The sequence below is a fragment of the Procambarus clarkii genome, chromosome 80, assembly GCF_040958095.1.
Source record: "Procambarus clarkii isolate CNS0578487 chromosome 80, FALCON_Pclarkii_2.0, whole genome shotgun sequence".
In the NCBI taxonomy this organism is placed as follows: Eukaryota; Metazoa; Arthropoda; class Malacostraca; order Decapoda; family Cambaridae; genus Procambarus; species Procambarus clarkii.
Window position 1 is genome coordinate 20,934,839 of NC_091229.1, and position 16,852 is coordinate 20,951,690.

General features: G+C 41.7%; 1 protein-coding gene and 1 pseudogene across 5 annotated transcripts in view; one reads left to right on the forward strand and one right to left on the reverse strand.

Annotated features, from left to right (window-relative positions):
• The first annotated feature begins 3,308 nt into the window (after window positions 1-3,308).
• The window catches only part of LOC123749839 (semaphorin-1A), a 234,438-nt gene continuing 220,894 nt past the window's right edge, over window positions 3,309-16,852 (forward strand). For 2 of the 5 annotated variants that reach the window (XM_069314892.1, XM_069314893.1), the window contains exon 1: window positions 3,310-3,710. The gene's annotated coding sequence lies outside the window, so the exon portion shown is untranslated. Of the gene's footprint in view, window positions 3,711-16,852 lie in introns of all 5 variants that reach the window. The other 3 variants (XM_069314890.1, XM_069314891.1, XM_069314889.1) reach the window with 2 other exon arrangements.
• On the reverse strand, window positions 14,700-16,325 carry LOC123746193 (uncharacterized; annotated as a pseudogene).

The following is a 16,852-nucleotide window of genomic DNA, read 5'->3' on the forward strand; positions in this document are numbered from 1 at the left end:
AGGATCACAAGTCCAGCGTGCTGTCCGCTCGGCCGACCGGCTCCCAAAACTAGTAACCAAATCTCTCGTTGTTTATCGTAATTTGGAGCCCCAGTTAGCTAAGTTTTCCCTTCGAATAATAAAGTGATTACAACGTCACACCTGTCGTAGCTCAGTCGATTAAGGCAGTGTCTGGGATGCTCCCGGACGCAGGTTCGAATCCTCGTCACGGCCCTTGTGGATTTGTTCATTTAAAGTGATTACAAAGCTATAGGTACCTCATCCACGCAGGTCTAATGACTGGACACTCTGTAATGTAGTGTGTGAGGTCATGGCAGTCTGCTTGCTGGCAATGATTGGTCAATGGTTGACCAATTGAAAATATAATTATTTGATTTCTTTTTTGGAAGCACTTCTACCATTTAGGGTTCATTATTTGCAGAACATTTGTGCTGTGTTATCAGTGGTGAGTAGAGTTCATTGTTCACTGAGTAAAGTTCATTGTTCACTGAGTAAAGTTCATTGTTCACTGTAGAGTACAGTGTAGATTGTACAATGTAGATGTACATTGTAGAGTATCCTAAGTAGTTTTAGCTTTATGGTTACTTTACCTTGCGGGTACCTTGCGGGTACCTTGCGGGTACCTTGCATTGATTCCAGGAATCACGGTCCCCGCGGCCCGGTCCTCTGACCAGGTCAGAGAATACCTTGAGAGGTTGTCTTGATGATTTCGGGGCTTAATTAGTGTTAATTAATTAGTAATTAAAAACAAGTAATTAGTGTTTTCCGGTAACTTCGTTAAATCAGGTCACAGTCAGGAACGAACCTTGATGATAGTAAGATTAGGACGACGAGGAGGAAGAGAAAGAAGAAAAGGCAAGAAGCGGGAGACGCATAAGGAAGCGCATGAGACAACCTCTGAGCCATACCACCCTTCATGGTAATATTTACACCTCCACTAACCCCGTGATAAACAAACCACACCTTCCCTAAGAGTGATGGTTATATACCCATTTATGTAGAAATAATAATGCAGCATCGCTTTGGTATAGAGCGTTGACCCTGGCTTTTTGCAAGGTCAGAGTTCGATCACCCGATTCTCCAAAGAGGGGTTAAACCACCCCCTCCCTTTCCTCGTGTCCTGGCGCTACGTCCCATCTTCCATGTGCAATATAGGGATAAGTTAGCACTTTCACTTCGTAATTACTTTACGTAAAATTAAAATACGGTTATTTAACTTCCATATTTTACACCCTCTTGTCATGGGTATGGGGTGCATAATAAAGAAAGAAATTGAATTCTTGTTTGTTGCATTGATAAACTCTAATTATTTTCTCTTCAATAAAGACTAAAGGTTTTAAAAGATTCATGTGGAAAATATACTGCATTTGTATTTTAAATAAAAGATATAGGAGTGAAGTTATATGCTATCGTAGATGAAAAGGCGTTTATATATTTCAACAGCTGGCTTGGTGAACGTTTAGATAGCTGGCTTGGTGAACGTTTAGATAGCTGCCTTGGTGAACGTTTAGATAGCTGGCTTGGTGAACGCTTAGATAGCTGGCTTGGTGAACGCTTAGATAGCTGGCTTGGTGAACGCTTAGATAGCTGGCTTGGTGAACGCTTAGATAGCTGGCTTGGTGAACGCTTAGATAGCTGGCTTGGTGAACGCTTAGATAGCTGGCTTGGTGAACGCTTAGATAGCTGGCTTGGTGAACGTTTAGATAGCTGGCTTGGTGAACGCTTAGATAGCTGATTTGGTGAACGTTTAGATAGCTGCCTTGGTGAACGTTTAGATAGCTGGCTTGGTGAACGTTTAGATAGCTGGCTTGGTGAACGCTTAGATAGCTGGCTTGGTGAACGTTTAGATAGCTGGCTTGGTGAACGCTTAGATAGCTGATTTGGTGAACGTTTAGATAGCTGCCTTGGTGAACGTTTAGACAGCTGGCTTGGTGAACGCTTAGATAGCTGGCTTGGTGAACGCTTAGATAGCTGGCTTGGTGAACGTTTAGATAGCTGGCTTGGTGAACGCTTAGATAGCTGATTTGGTGAACGTTTAGATAGCTGCCTTGGTGAACGTTTAGATAGCTGGCTTGGTGAACGCTTAGATAGCTGGCTTGGTGAACATTTAGATAGCTGGCTTAGTGAACGCTTAGATAGCTGGCTTGGTGAACATTTAGATAGCTGGCTTGGTGAACGCTTAGATAGCTGGCTTGGTGAACATTTAGATAGCTGGCTTGGTGAACGCTTAGATAGCTGGCTTGGTGAACGTTTAGATAGCTGGCTTGGTGAACGCTTAGATAGCTGGCTTGGTGAACGCTTAGATAGCTGGTTTGGTGAACGTTTAGATAGCTGGCTTGGTGAACGTTTAGATAGCTGGCTTGGTGAACGTTTAGATAGCTGGTTTGGTGAACGCTTAGATAGCTGGCTTGGTGAACGTTTAGATAGCTGGTTTGGTGAACGTTCAGATAACTGGCTTGGTGAACGTTTAGATAGCTGGCTTGGTGAACGTTTAGATAGCTGGCTTGGTGAACGCTTAGATAGCTGGTTTGGTGAACGTTCAGATAACTGGCTTGGTGAACGTTTAGATAGCTGGCTTGGTGAACGCTTAGATAGCTGGCTTGGTGAACACTTAGATAACTGGCTTGGTGAATGCTTAGATAGCTGGTTTTGTGAACGTTCAGATAACTGGCTTGGTGAACGTTTAGATAGCTGGCTTGGTGAACGCTTAGATAGCTGGCTTGGTGAACACTTAGCTGACTTGGTGAACGTTTAGATAACTGGTTTGGTGAACGCTTAGATAGCTGGTTTGGTGAACGTTTAGATAGCTGGCTTGGTGAACGTTCAGATAACTGGCTTGGTGAACGTTTAGATAGCTGGCTTGGTGAACGCTTAGATAGCTGGCTTGGTGAACGTTTAGATAGCTGGTTTGGTGAACGTTTAGATAGCTGGCTTGGTGAACGCTTAGATATCTGGCTTGATGAACGTTCAGATAACTGGCTTGGTGAACGTTTAGATAACTGGCTTGGTGAACGTTTAGATAGCTGGCTTAGTGAATGTTTAAATTGCTGGCTTGGTGAAGTAGAAATCGCAAGTGTACTTAGAACCATTGGACACACACAACTCAAACTACCTAACAACCACTTGAAAAGTAAACAAAAGCAGTATTTTATCAGCAGCGAGTCGTATATGTTTCCCCGGTAAGTTCGAACCGATGTAACGGGTAGAGCGTGAGAGATATTATCTTATCTCCTAGGACGGGAGAACATGAGGAGCTCCATATGGCCGCTCAGCTCATTAGTATGCAGGCCGAGTCTCGCGAAACATGGAACAACTTACCTAAAACCCGCCAACTTCTCCAGGTTTGCTTTTCTTTAAAATGACGCGGGATGTGACGTCAGGAAAGTTGGCCAATGCGGGCGAGTGGTGAGCGGCGACGTCATGGCCTAGGCAGCCAATGGCAGGAGTGTGAGGGACTTGAGTTCAGCTGAGCTGGAGGTCCAAAACAAATCGAGCTTCAGTGATACCGTGGAAGTGTAAGAGGAAGGGAGTCGCTGTGTTTGTAGGCTCTCTTGTGTTTTTTAAGTTTTGCGTTTGTTGATATTGCGGTCGGAATTTTAATGTTTTGACGTGTGATGAAGTGATACTGAAAAAGAGTGATATATGGTGGAATGTAAAAGTAACCTAGAGGATTTAAACGATCCTGTGGATTAATTGGACTTGAACGAGAGGTAAGTTTCAGTAAAGTTTTCGTTGGGTTTAAAGTTTTAACCGGCGTAACTTGAGCACGTGACGGGCGCCCTCTTAAGTTGCGTGACGAGGGACGTGGGTGTGTTGCTTCAGGGAGGTGGTGGGTTGCTTGTAGGAGGCTCCGTGTCTTGCGGGTATCGAACCTGGTGCCCTTGGTGTCGGTGTGATGCTTTCCTTGTTCTCCAGGCTACACAAGACGTTGATGGGTTAATACTGTTTTTTGTGTGTGTTTGTGTGGGGGGTGTGTTTGTAGGTCTGTGTTTGGGGGTGTGTGTTTGTGTGGGGTGTGTGTTTGTGAGGGGTGTGTGTTTGTGTGGGGTGTGTGTTTGTGAGGGGTGTGTGTTTGTGAGGGGTGTGTGTTTGTGAGGGGTGTGTACTTGTGAGGGGTGTGTGTTTGTGAGGGGTGTGTGTTTGTGAGGGGTGTATGTTTGTGAGGGGTGTGTGTTTGTGAGGGGTGTGTGTTTGTGAGGGGTGTGTGTTTGTGAGGGGTGTGTGTTTGTGAGGGGTGTGTGTTTGTGTGGGGTGTGTGTTTGTGTGGGGTGTGTGTTTGTGAGGGGTGTGTGTTTGTGAGGGGTGTGTGTTTGTGAGGGGTGTGTGTTTGTGAGGGGTGTGTGTTTGTGAGGGGTGTGTACTTGTGAGGGGTGTGTGTTTGTGAGGGGTGTGTGTTTGTGAGGGGTGTGTGTTTGTGAGGGGTGTGTGTTTGTGAGGGGGGTGTGTGTATGTGAGGGGTGTGTGTTTGTGAGGGGTGTGTGTTTGTGAGGGGTGTGTGTTTGTGAGGGGTGTGTGTTTGTGTGGGGTGTGTTTGTGTTGTGTGTGTGGTGGGGGGGGGGTGTGCCATGTGTACTCGCCTAGTTGTGTTTGGGGGGGGGGCGGTTGAGCTTTGGCTCTTTGGTCCCGCCTCTCGACTGTCAATCAGTCAACTGTTGCCAGCTACTGAGTGTTTGTATTTAGGTGTGTTAACGTTTGTTTGCGTTTGTTTGAGTGTTTTTTCGTGCGTATGAGAGGGGACGCTGTTTCTTGTAAGGTCTTATTAACTTGGTAATCGCTGCTCAAATTTTCCTATAATATAATTTAATATATTTATCAATGAATAAGATATCCAATGATATCAGGAAAACCAATGTGAGGAAAACAATTAAACCGGGTTTAAACCCATGTTATCGTGGCCTTCATGACTCTGGTTATCCTATTGATTTCCGAGACTGCTTTCACACCGTTAACTAATCCTAGTAAGGTCTGACGTACGTGTTGGTTTAATAATGTCCTTTACCTGGTAAATAATTCAGGTAGTGGAGGCGGTGTACGATATCGGGGTTGGGGTGGGGGGGGGGGGTGTTCGGCTTAGTGCCATGGTGGGGGGGGGGTGTTCGGCTTAGTGCCACGAGGGGGGGGGGAGGGGGGGTGTTGGCACCAGTGGGTCAGGCAGTAATACATGTGCTATTGTCCTTTGTAAAATATAGCCCTGTGACGCCCCTGGCATATTATGTTATATATATATCATTATTGATCTGGTTTGGTAGACTTGATGTGTATATATATTTTTTGAGTTGTAAATAGTACTTGATTTTATGTTTGCCATTTGTTTAGTTCAGAGATAATGTTTTTTCTGTATGTGGTCAACATTTTGAATATATTTTACCGTGAACAAATCCACAAGGGCGAGGATTCGAACCTGCGTCCGGGAGCATGTAATATTTTACCATGGCACAAAATTAATGCACTATTTTGCTGTATGTTGCTTGATGAATTACTCGAAAGCTTTCAAAGAGGAGAATTTACTAAAGGGCTTGGGGGTTAAATTACAAGGCTTATATATGATGCCGTGACTGCCTAATGCTACGGCGTAACTGTAATTTGTATATGACTGAGGTTCGTGAGTTTTATTAAAAAATGCAGCGTGTGTCTCGGTCCGTCAGTCCATTCCCGAATTTATTTCCAAAATATTTAGCGTAAGTTTGACTGTTTAAGGAGGCCGTTTTCTCTTTATATCGTGATAGATTTTGATAGATTTGTGTCATTTTCATATACTAAGGTTGGCCAGCCTCTGCTATGTACTGAATTGGCCCATGCAGGACATAGCATCGAATTGATATGCAATCAGGCATGAGTTTCCACATTATAGACTAACGAAAGGGAAAGGAGCCACTATAATTTAATACATTACCTGTCCTTGCAACAGGATTTGTCATTGTAAACTCGTAAAATAACTTGCAAATATAAACACCCTCAGATTTGCAATAAATTGCTAACTTGGAATTAAATGGGGGAAAATCAGGGCACGATATTATGTTCACTTTTTGTACGAAGGTCCGATAACCTTTTTCAGGCCGAAAAGATCAGAGCAACACGCTTATCTTGATAAACTGAATGTAGTGGATATCTGTGCACGCGAGGGGCCTCAGACGTGATGTGGGCCACCGGACCGTGTGCTTACTAGGTGAGCTGCTTGCTCTACGGTGTCATGCTATTGTTATCTTAGATCCAGCTACTGGGAACGAAAAGTTCCAAGTAGCACGGGCTATGGTGATCCCGTAGTGGACTTATTTGGCACAGGAGCGGAGCTGTAACTGGGTGTTATGTTGTTGTAGTTTTCGTGTAGGGAAGGGGGAGAGGGTTAGGTCAGATTAATTTTTTTTATGATAGAACTAGACATAATATTGCCTGTACGTGTGTACAATACTTAGGGCCTGTCTGGAGGCGCAGACATAAGACATTGTAGTTATTGTTAATGGAGTATTTGGCAAGTCTGAGACTGGCCAGACATAGGCGACTACTGTAGTTTTAAAAGCACTACAGTCACCTTCTGTGGTTGATTGTTCAATAAATCACTGAACTAAATGTGTAACAGATCTCTAACCCTGTCCATGGAGGACAAAAGAATATATATATGTATATATATATATATATATATATATATATATAATTATATATATATATATAAATAAATATATATAAATAAATATATATAAATAAATATATATAAATAAATATATAAATAAATATATAAATAAATATATAAATAAATATATATATATATATATATATATATATATATATATATATATATATATATATATATATAAATTATATATATATATATATATATATATATATATATTACAATTTATTTATTTCTAGTTAGCATTGTAAATGTGGCCACGTCTGTGGTAGAAAAAATAATAAAAGCTGTATATCCTGTGGGTGTACAACGTTAAGGGCTCATAATTAAAATTTGTCAATAAAGATGTTAATAATAAAGTAATAATGGTCTGGGAATCTGAACCCACCACTTGTATTCTATGACTCTTACATGTTTTGATTAAGTATGAAAAAGTTTTGATTGTTTTAAGAAGTATTTATTTTTTATTTTTTCCCGTAAACTGTAATTCTCATGACATTTATTTCGTATATATTCAGTATATAATTAGCTTGTGTGTGTGTGTGGGGGGGGGGGAATTAGATTTAAATGGCATTAGTTGAAGATGGATTTTTATTCCAAATTTATATATTTAACCTTGTTGCTATGTGATAGTGTATTGTACGGATTTGTAACTTGATTTAACCCATGGGGGGCCATTAAACAAAATTTAAATATAGATGACGGCTCGGATAATCTAGTTTGCATTGCATATTTGGTCAAAGCTGGTTAATGTTAAAAGTATGAATTGCACAATTTTAATGTTTTATTGTAGAATTCAATGACACGAAGGGTGAGGTGGGTCGCTTACCTTGCAGTCACGACAAGCCTTACTTGACTGAGAGCTGATTGTTGTTATAGATTCAATTCCAAGTAGCACGGGCTATGGTGAGCCCGTAGTGGACTTACCTGGCACAGGAGCGGGGCAAGTAGCACGGGCTATGGTGAGCCCGTAGTGGACTTACCTGGCACAGGAGCGGGGCAAGTAGCACGGGCTATGGTGACCCCGTAGTGGACTTACCTGGCACAGGAGCGGGGCAAGTAGCACGGGCTATGGTGACCTCGTAGTGGACTTACCTGGCACAGGAGCGGGGCTGTAACTTTGCAAGCAAAGACTGTTAAGTTTAGTACTGGGCGTCCTGTCTTAGACAGGTGAAGGTCACGTGACATCCAGTCGAATCAATAGTTAAATCAGTTAAATCACCATCAGCTGACAGCCCCACTCCTGTGCCAGGTAAGTCCACTACGGGCTCACCATAGCCCGTGCTACTTGCCCCGCTCCTGTGCCAGGTAAGTCCACTACGGGCTCACCATAGCCCGCGCTACTTGCCCCGCTCCTGTGCCAGGTAAGTCCACTACGGGGTCACCATAGCCCGTGCTACTTGCCCCGCTCCTGTGCCAGGTAAGTCCACTACGGGATCACCATAGCCCGTGCTACTTGGCACTCTTTTTTTTCCCCAGTAGCTGAATCTCAAACAACAATGCTGATTGCACACATTTTGCTGTTTTTAATGTTTAGGAAAGCAGAGGACACGCGTAAATAGGTTAATATAGTCTGGTTGATACCTGGTTGATGGGGTTCTGGGAGTTCTACTCCCCAGAACCAGTAGGCCAGGCTTGACTTGCGAGAGTTTGGTCCACCAGGCTGTTGCTTGGAGCGGCCCGCAGGCCCACATATACCTGGTTGATGGGGTTCTGGGAGTTCTTCTACTCCCCAAGCCCGGCCCGAGGCCAGGCTTGACTTGTGTGAGTTTGGTCCACCAGGCTGTTGCTTGGAGCGGCCCGCAGGCCCACATATACCTGGTTGATGGGGTTCTGGGAGTTCTTCTACTCCCCAAGCCCGGCCCGAGGCCAGGCTTGACTTGTGAGAGTTTGGTCCACCAGGCTGTTGCTTGGAGCGGCCCGCAGGCCCACATACCCACCACAGTCTGTTCTATATATATATTTATTGACGTTCTGTTCATGGTTCGCAAGACCACCTAGAACCACCAGTAGGTAATTAGGGTTGGGGGTTATGGCGGGGAAACCATCTTGAGGTAGCAGTTAGTGGTGAGTTAAACTTACTGGTTAGGTTTCTCTCTGTCGGGTTTAGTTTTGCGTTAGGTGGTTTATAGTGGTCGAGCTTTTGCAAGATGCAATTTAAAGTTTGAAGGATGATTAGATTAGCGAATTAGGTAACCAAATTAGGTAACCAAATTAGGCTTTTGGTAGCACGTGGGAAAATTGTTGTTTTACATTCAGCTACTTGGAACAAAAAGTTCCAAGTAGCACGGGCTATGGTGATCCCGAAGGGAATACCTACTAGAAATGCTTTTGCTCACTTTAAACTCTCGTGCATACAATTCTTATGCACGAATTCTTGTACAATTCTTATGCGTTCTCTTAAAGAATTGTAACAAAAATATGTACTAAATGAACCTAGGATAGCATAGCCTTTTAAGTATATTTGTATGGCGTGAATTGCTTACATTGGGAGCACTGTAGACAATGCATTGCCTAAATAACATTAGTTTGAGCAAATTTATTGGAAGCTTTGTAATGTAACAAGAGCCAGGAGCCAACTAGGAAGAGATTTAAAACCCAGCGGGTTTTCTTCCTATTGGGGAGTGTTGTACATTCTGCTATGGCGGTATGTTCACTCACAAGATGAGTGGCGCTGCCCAATAAACTCGCCCCTCGGGGCAAAATTTAAAAAAAAATTTAAATGTCCGATAATGCGTTGTGTGTAGACATAACGTTGAATAGGGAAGAAAACCCAAATGATAGGACTTTGCTAACTGTTTGCCATGTTTTATTTCATTCTGGTTTGATTTATTTTTCATCCAGTCTTTATCATGTCCCTGTAATTAGTCACGAATCGGTTAAATATGTGAAGAATCGGTTAAATATGTCCGCGTGTACCTCTGGTTGAATGAGAAGCTGTACTTCAGAACTTGTGACTCCTCATTCAAACGTGGCGGTCAAATATTCGGGTGTTTATCGCACGTTTACTCCATTTAGTAAGTTTGTAAAAGCGATGCATCGCCCGGTTTCGTTATCTTAATTGACTGTGTCAGGTTTGGAAGCGCATTTTGTGCACGGTTGGGCAGTGTGGTGCTTCGGAAGGGCGAGAGTAAAGTGTGGGAGGTTTGGTTAGCGGGTGTGGAGGCAACCCACACACTAGCCTCGCACGGGGTCCCTCTCATCCTTACCTGTCTCAAACCTCAGTTTCTGGCTTTTTTTTTGAGGTTTTAATTATTCCACGGATATAATTGGTGATATTGAGCCATTAGCGCCCTGAGTGGTAGTTGGCGTAATAGTCAGTAGAATTGAAAAGGTAGGTTATTAAATTTTTACAAATGTTTTATTTTAAAAATGGCAAGAGTGGTGGTGTGAGAGTGCGACTGGCAGACAGTATGGCGGGGAGGTGGTCTGGCCTCGCTTAATTGCAAGTTTGTTTTCTTGGTCAGCTGATCATTATTGATTTCCCAAGGCATTGCATATGGAGGTTGTAGTCTCGGGGGAAGCTGGAGGTGGGTTTTTGAGTGGGGTTAGGGGGTGTGGGAGTGGGTTAATGAGGAGTTAGTTGATTAAGAGGGGGTTGCTGGCTGCGTAAGAAACCTGACTGGTTTGAGAATTAGTGGTGATGGTTAACCTCTAACTTATCTTATAGGAGTTAAGGACGGGTGTAGTGTAATTGTATACAAGACAGTTCGACTATGCTCGTTTTCTGATAGTTAAAACAGTATGTGTATTTTGGTTAGGTTAGGTTTAGTTAAATCTACGTAGTTTTTTTTTTAAATACAGTGAAGTCTTGTGTGATGGCTTGTATAGAGTAGTAATACGAATCGGTAGTATCGCAAATATATATATAAATATATATATTATAATATATAAATAAATATATATATTATATATATATATATATATATATATATATATATATATATATATATATATATTTATTTATTTGTATATAAATATATATATTTGTATATAAATATATATATTTGTATATAAATATATAATTTTTATATATAAATATATATAATATTTATATATAAATATATATAAATATTATATATATAAATATATATAATATTTATATATATATAATGGTGTTGGATCAAAAGGATTCCCACAAGCCTACCGAGAAGTTGCAACAGTTCCTCGAATTTCTGTATGACTTAAACATTTCCGGATAATTAAACAATTCTTGTTGGATGTTGACGACATTGAATCCGGCCAAGGTTAGTGTAAGGTAGAGGCGAGGCTTGCCTGCACCAGCGCATAATGTCTCCCAAAGTCTCTAGTTGTCAAACTCAGACGCACACAAAATGTACTTGACACTAATTTGTTCTACGATCTCTGTAATTCTTCTTGAGGTAAAGTGATTATCCAAAGTAGGTTTTTTTAAGCCGGGGGAAGACTTGTGTGATGTCGGTTTTGATTTTGAACACTAATAATACGCATTAACGTAGCGAACGAATAAACAGGATTGTTACGCAGCTTAAATGCGTAGCGGATAAAGGAATTCGCGCACGTCACTTGGTGCGAGAGAGAGAGAGAGAGAGAGAGAGAGAGAGAGAGAGAGAGAGAGAGAGAGAGAGAGAAGGAAGGGCGAGGAGGAAATCTGTGTACCTGCCTTTGATCAGGAGGGGTCTTTTTCCTGGTATTTGGGAGACCAGACTCTGGATATTCTTGGAGAACGTGGCGACATTTAAGGCGGGGGACCTTGTGTGTGTGTGTGCTGCTTTGATGCATTGGAAGCTGCTACGAGGGCTTGTTTAAATTGAATTTTGTTGAGTTCACAATGTTGACAAGACCACACTAGAATGTGAAGGGACGACGACGTTTCGGTCCGTCCTGAACCATTCACAATCGACTTGAGAATGGACGGTGTTACGGCCCTCTCGGGTCGCAACCGGGTTCTTTCTCTGATGTTGTTAGAGGTAGGGTATCCGGCCCCAAGCTAGTAGTGGCTTTCAAGGGATGTGATCCGTAACGCAAGTAAACTAAAAGGGGAAGGGAGACAAAGGCAAAAACTTAATAATATAATTATCACCGTCACCATAAATAATATAAAGATTATCACAAGGGGGAGGAATAAACACTATAATATACAACGTAGTCTTCCTCTGAAGACTCTGGACGTTCACGGTGCTCAACGATGCTAAGCTCTTGGTCCTCTTGTGGCCTCACGACGAATCCTTCGATTCTCTTGAGTCTACCCTGGCCACAGGCCAGCCAAATCACAGTTCCACTGGGGGCACCGTCGTGGAGGCCATCAACCACAAGTCCAGCCGGTAGCTGGCAGGTCAGCTGGTTAGCATCAGCAACCCTGGTTAGGCCACTCCACGACTGATACTAGGGTAGCGAGTCCTAGTCAGGAGCCTCGTGTGATCCCACAGATCACTCTCCTCGCCACAACACCCCAGTGGTTAAGCGTCTCCACCAGTCAGTCCCGAGTACGACAATCCCTCAGCTGCCACGTCACAGACAGGCTAACACCACAGTGTTCATCCGGGGGGTGACTCACAGCTGCTGCAGCAAATACTTGGAGACAAGACGGCTGCCTTGGGTAGACTGATCCAACTTCCATTACAGCAGTCCCAGGTCGACTCTGTAATCAGACATGTCATCAGTAATAGGGACACTCTAGGGCACCTCACTTACAGGCTTAGACACAAACGCCCACCTATCCACTCCATAGATGGCGTTGCTGTCCAAGCGTCACCTCACCAGAGGTCAGCAGCGGCTGTGTTATGAGCTGATCAGGACTGGAAACTAGCCCTTGTGGCCAGTATACCTCGTCCTCACCAGGTGGCGTCGTCCATTTGGAGGGGGTTTCGGGAGCTGACCCACAGATGGCGTGGTCGTCACTGCTCCGTGCTCGGACGCTGGGCTCGGGTCCGTAACAGACGGACCGAAACGTCGTCGTCCCTTCATGTTCTAGTGTGTGGTCTTGTCAACATACTTTAGCCACGTTATTGTGACTCATCGCCTGTATTGGGTTTACAATCTTTGGCTTGCAAAATGCGATGTAAATTTAAGGTTTTTAGATAATTAGGTCGTAGCCTATTGAGTAGAGGAACGATAAGAACAGTTCGTTCCTAATCGAAAGGTCTCCTGGATTCCCGACCAGGACGGAGACGTTTGGGCAAGTTTTTCTTGGCTTATTTCTGTTCACCTAACAGTAAATAGGTGCCCCATAATTAACTGCTTAGTTGCATCCTAGTTGTATCGTAGGGGAGGCCAGTCGTTGGCCTCGGTAAGAATGAGAAACTGAACCATTTAAAGTTTCATTTATCACAAATTAGTAAACAAAATTTGTAGTAGCCTAGCATAGGCTTAATTATTTTTGCTGTGAACACTACTAAAATAAACTTAACCTCTTGTGTATTAGTAATGTATAAAATGCTTTTAAATGCTAGGAACCAAATTGGGAAAAACAGTAGACCCTCGTTAAGCTACCGGTACAAAGTTACGAATTGGAAAGTTTTGATATTTTTTCCCCTTCCCGTAAAATCCGATATGTGGCAAAGTCGGTTCGTATCCCGAGAGACCGTGGAAGTCTGAGAGACTGTTATGTCCCAGTTATTAAAGTGTTGCAACACTAGATCTCTTCTCAGTGTGCGCTCCCAGAGGTTGAGCTTCGGCTCTTTGGTCCCGGCTCTCAACTGTCGCTTGTAAGTAACATCGGTGATGGACTGTTTGAGTTTCTATATATTTTTTTGTATTCGATTCAAAAGGCTGTATGGTAGAGAACATGTTGCTCTGAAAGGAAATCATTTGGAATAAACCTTTTAGATAAGGTTTGTACTGTATTGTTTCCAAAGCGCCATATAAGTTGCATTTCGAACTTTATTTTGAATCTGAAGTATGATTTTTTATTTTGAATCTGAAGTATGGTTTTTTATTTTGAATCTGAAGTATGATTTTTTATTTTGAATCTGAAGTATGATTTTTTATTTTGAATTTGAAGTATGATTTTTTATTTTGAATTTGAAGTATGATTTTTGATTTTGAATCTGAAGTATGATTTTCGATTTTGAATCTGAAGTATGATTTTCGATTTTGAATCTGAAGTATGATTTTCGATTTTGAATCTGAAGTATGATTTTTAGATTTTGAATCTGAAGTATGATTTTTAGATTTTGAATCTGAAGTATGATTTTTTATTTTGAATCTGAAGTATGATTTTTTATTTTGAATCTGAGGTATGAGAAATATTTATACTCATTACGAGAAAAGGTAAAACTGGAAGCATGATTAATGCTGTAAATTGCCCTCACCAATTATGTCACCTGGAACACAAGTAGTTTCACTCAGTTTGAGTGAAATAAATCAGCAAGATATTTGCTTTTCAAACTGTTGACTCGTGTAATTAAAGGTAATCAATTGGAAAAGAATTTAGAGTGGCAAGAATCAGAACATTTTTGTCTGTCATGGGTCTAAGCATAAGATTTTTATTATTAGCCATGTACCAACCTATTCACGACAGTTCTAGTAGAGTATTTTATAAAAAATAAATTATATAAACTCCAAATTCAGACTCTTTAACGATTATGACAAATTTACTGTTTGCAATATATTTTTATACAATACTGTATTGGGTAACATTAAATTTAACTTTCAATTCTATTCCTTAAAGGATTTGTAAACTGAAACTGCTGCTTTGAACAGCAAAGATACAGTATTTTCATATACTGTATCTATTTTATTTAAAGCCACGAATATTATTTTTCACTTTAGTGCTAAAATGCTTCAAATTGACAATTGTAAAATTACAAATCTTCATGTTACTCAACAACCAATGATTTTTTAAGTTTATGCATAAAGACATACTGTATTATATGTTGGCAAAAAAAATTATACATCCAGTACAGTATGTAGAGGAGAGGCTGCAGGATCCAGTAAATTCAGTAGAACTTCGGTTTCAACTTTTTTTTTTTTACCATGTCGTAGCTCAGTCGATTAAGGCAGTGTCTGGGATGCTCTCGGACGCAGGTTCAAATCCTCGTCACGGCCCTTGTGGATTTGTTCATTTGACGCATCACGCAATTGTGATTTCTGCGTGTAATGTATTGTAGGATAATGTCTAACAAGGAGAAAGGATAATGTCTAACAAGGATTTTAGGAGAAAATGCACATGCCAATTACCATAGATCATGAATAGATTTGGAATTCATATTCATTGTATAACTACCATTGACTAAGGCGGGGGGGGGGAGACTCAAAATCAATAACTTTTTTCCATTCATGTACTTATATACTCAGGATCTCTTCATCATCACTTAGGATTAAAAACAAATTGATTTAAACATTTTACTAACCTTTATTTCACAGCAATGAGAACACATTAAGGAACATTTTCAACATAAGACATCTTTGATTTATTAAATCACTGATTTGTAGACTTAAACATAGTTTTATAAAACATTCTATGGAAGTTAGGTTTATACCTACAAAATTCTTTGCTATGTAAAATTCATATTTACATAAGCAAATAATTACATAATTTACATAAGAAGTCACATTTTAACACAAGAAAACTGCACTTTTCGTTCATTCTTCACTCTGAAGAATAACAATTCATCTTCCAAGAATTCATCTTCGCCAAAAGGCTCCAAGCAGAGCCTTTTGGCGAAGTGAAAAAATCATTTTCATCACAGGTGAGGAGTTGAAAGATTATCCTCACTAGCAGGCATAAATTTCCTAGCCAATTCTTTTGCAGCCAATTTAGCCAGTTTCTCAAAGTTGGATCTATCTCTATCTTTACTATCAGCTTGTTTATCGCCGCAGATCTGGATCCTGAAGATCTGAAGGTTTGCTTGCTGAAGCATTAATGTCTTCTACAGCTCGTGAATATGCTACTTTCTCAGACTCTGGGATTTCTTGTCTCTTTGTAGACTTGACTTTCTCAGGTACGAGTCTGAGAAAGCCTTTTCCTTTATACCTTTCTTTGTCTCTTCCTTTGTGGAGTCTCTACTGCTGCTTCTCGCTGACCTTGATTTTGAGTAATTTTCACGATCATCTGAATCGGGGTTGGAACTGCGCTTTCTGTGCTCGGATCTCTCGTAAGTCTGCGACGAATCCTGTGGTACTCTCGATCTCGACTTGATTTTGAGTAATTTTCACTATGATCTGAATCGGGGCTGGAACTGCGCTTTCTGTACGCAGAACGAGAACGACTACAGGAACGTCTTCTGTGTGTCCGTGACTTTTTATGGTGACGATGACGACTTCGGGAACAAATACTGCTGCTACTCGGAGAGCTAGTACTGCTGCGACTCGGAGAGCAAGTACTGCTGCGACTCGGAGAGCAAGTACTGCTGCTACTCGGAGAGCTAGTACTGCTGCTACTCGGAGAGCTAGTACTGCTGCTACTCGGAGAGCTAGTACTGCTGCTACTCGGAGAACTAGTACTGCTGCTACTCGGAGAACTAGTACTGCTGCTACTCGGAGAGCTAGTACTGCTGCTACTCGGAGAGCTAGTACTGCTGCTACTCGGAGAGCAAGTACTGCTGCTACTCGGAGAGCAAGTACTGCTGCTACTCAGAGAGCTAGTACTGCTGCTACTCAGAGAGCTAGTACTGCTGCTACTCAGAGAGCTAGTACTGCTGCTACTCGGAGATCTGCTTCTCCGTTTCCTTTTGCTGGTCCTTTCGCTGCTTGAATCAGTCGAGTAACGGCCCATATTTGCAATATTATCTTCAATTATACGCCCAGTATAGGGGATTTCTTCTTAATTTACCGGGTGAATGGCTTCTTAATACAGTTCCCGCAGTACACGACACGCCGCTGAAACGATTGACAAAGATTAAGCCACCCAAGAGGTGGCACGGGCATGAATAGCCCGTAACCGCTGAAACCTTTGTTATTCGTATTTATGGACACCGTTTTTCTTCATCCAACAGCAGTGCGAGTGGATACGTCATCCAATTAGACAGTCGGTGTTGCTAATGAGATGAAGACGTTCAGTCTAGCAATGTCTCTATTTATGCATGGGCATAAATAGCCCGTAACAGCACCTCACTAATTCTTCTTCTTGATAGTTGGGACAATTTGCATCACCACACCTCTAAACTGTTACTTGGGAAGTGTTTTGATTGTTTTTGAGGTTAAGCCTAAAAATTATATATATATTTTTTTAACATCATGAAGGCTACTTCAGCGTTGTTTTCGAATAAAAGTATTAAAGGTATATTTTCTATTCACGACTTT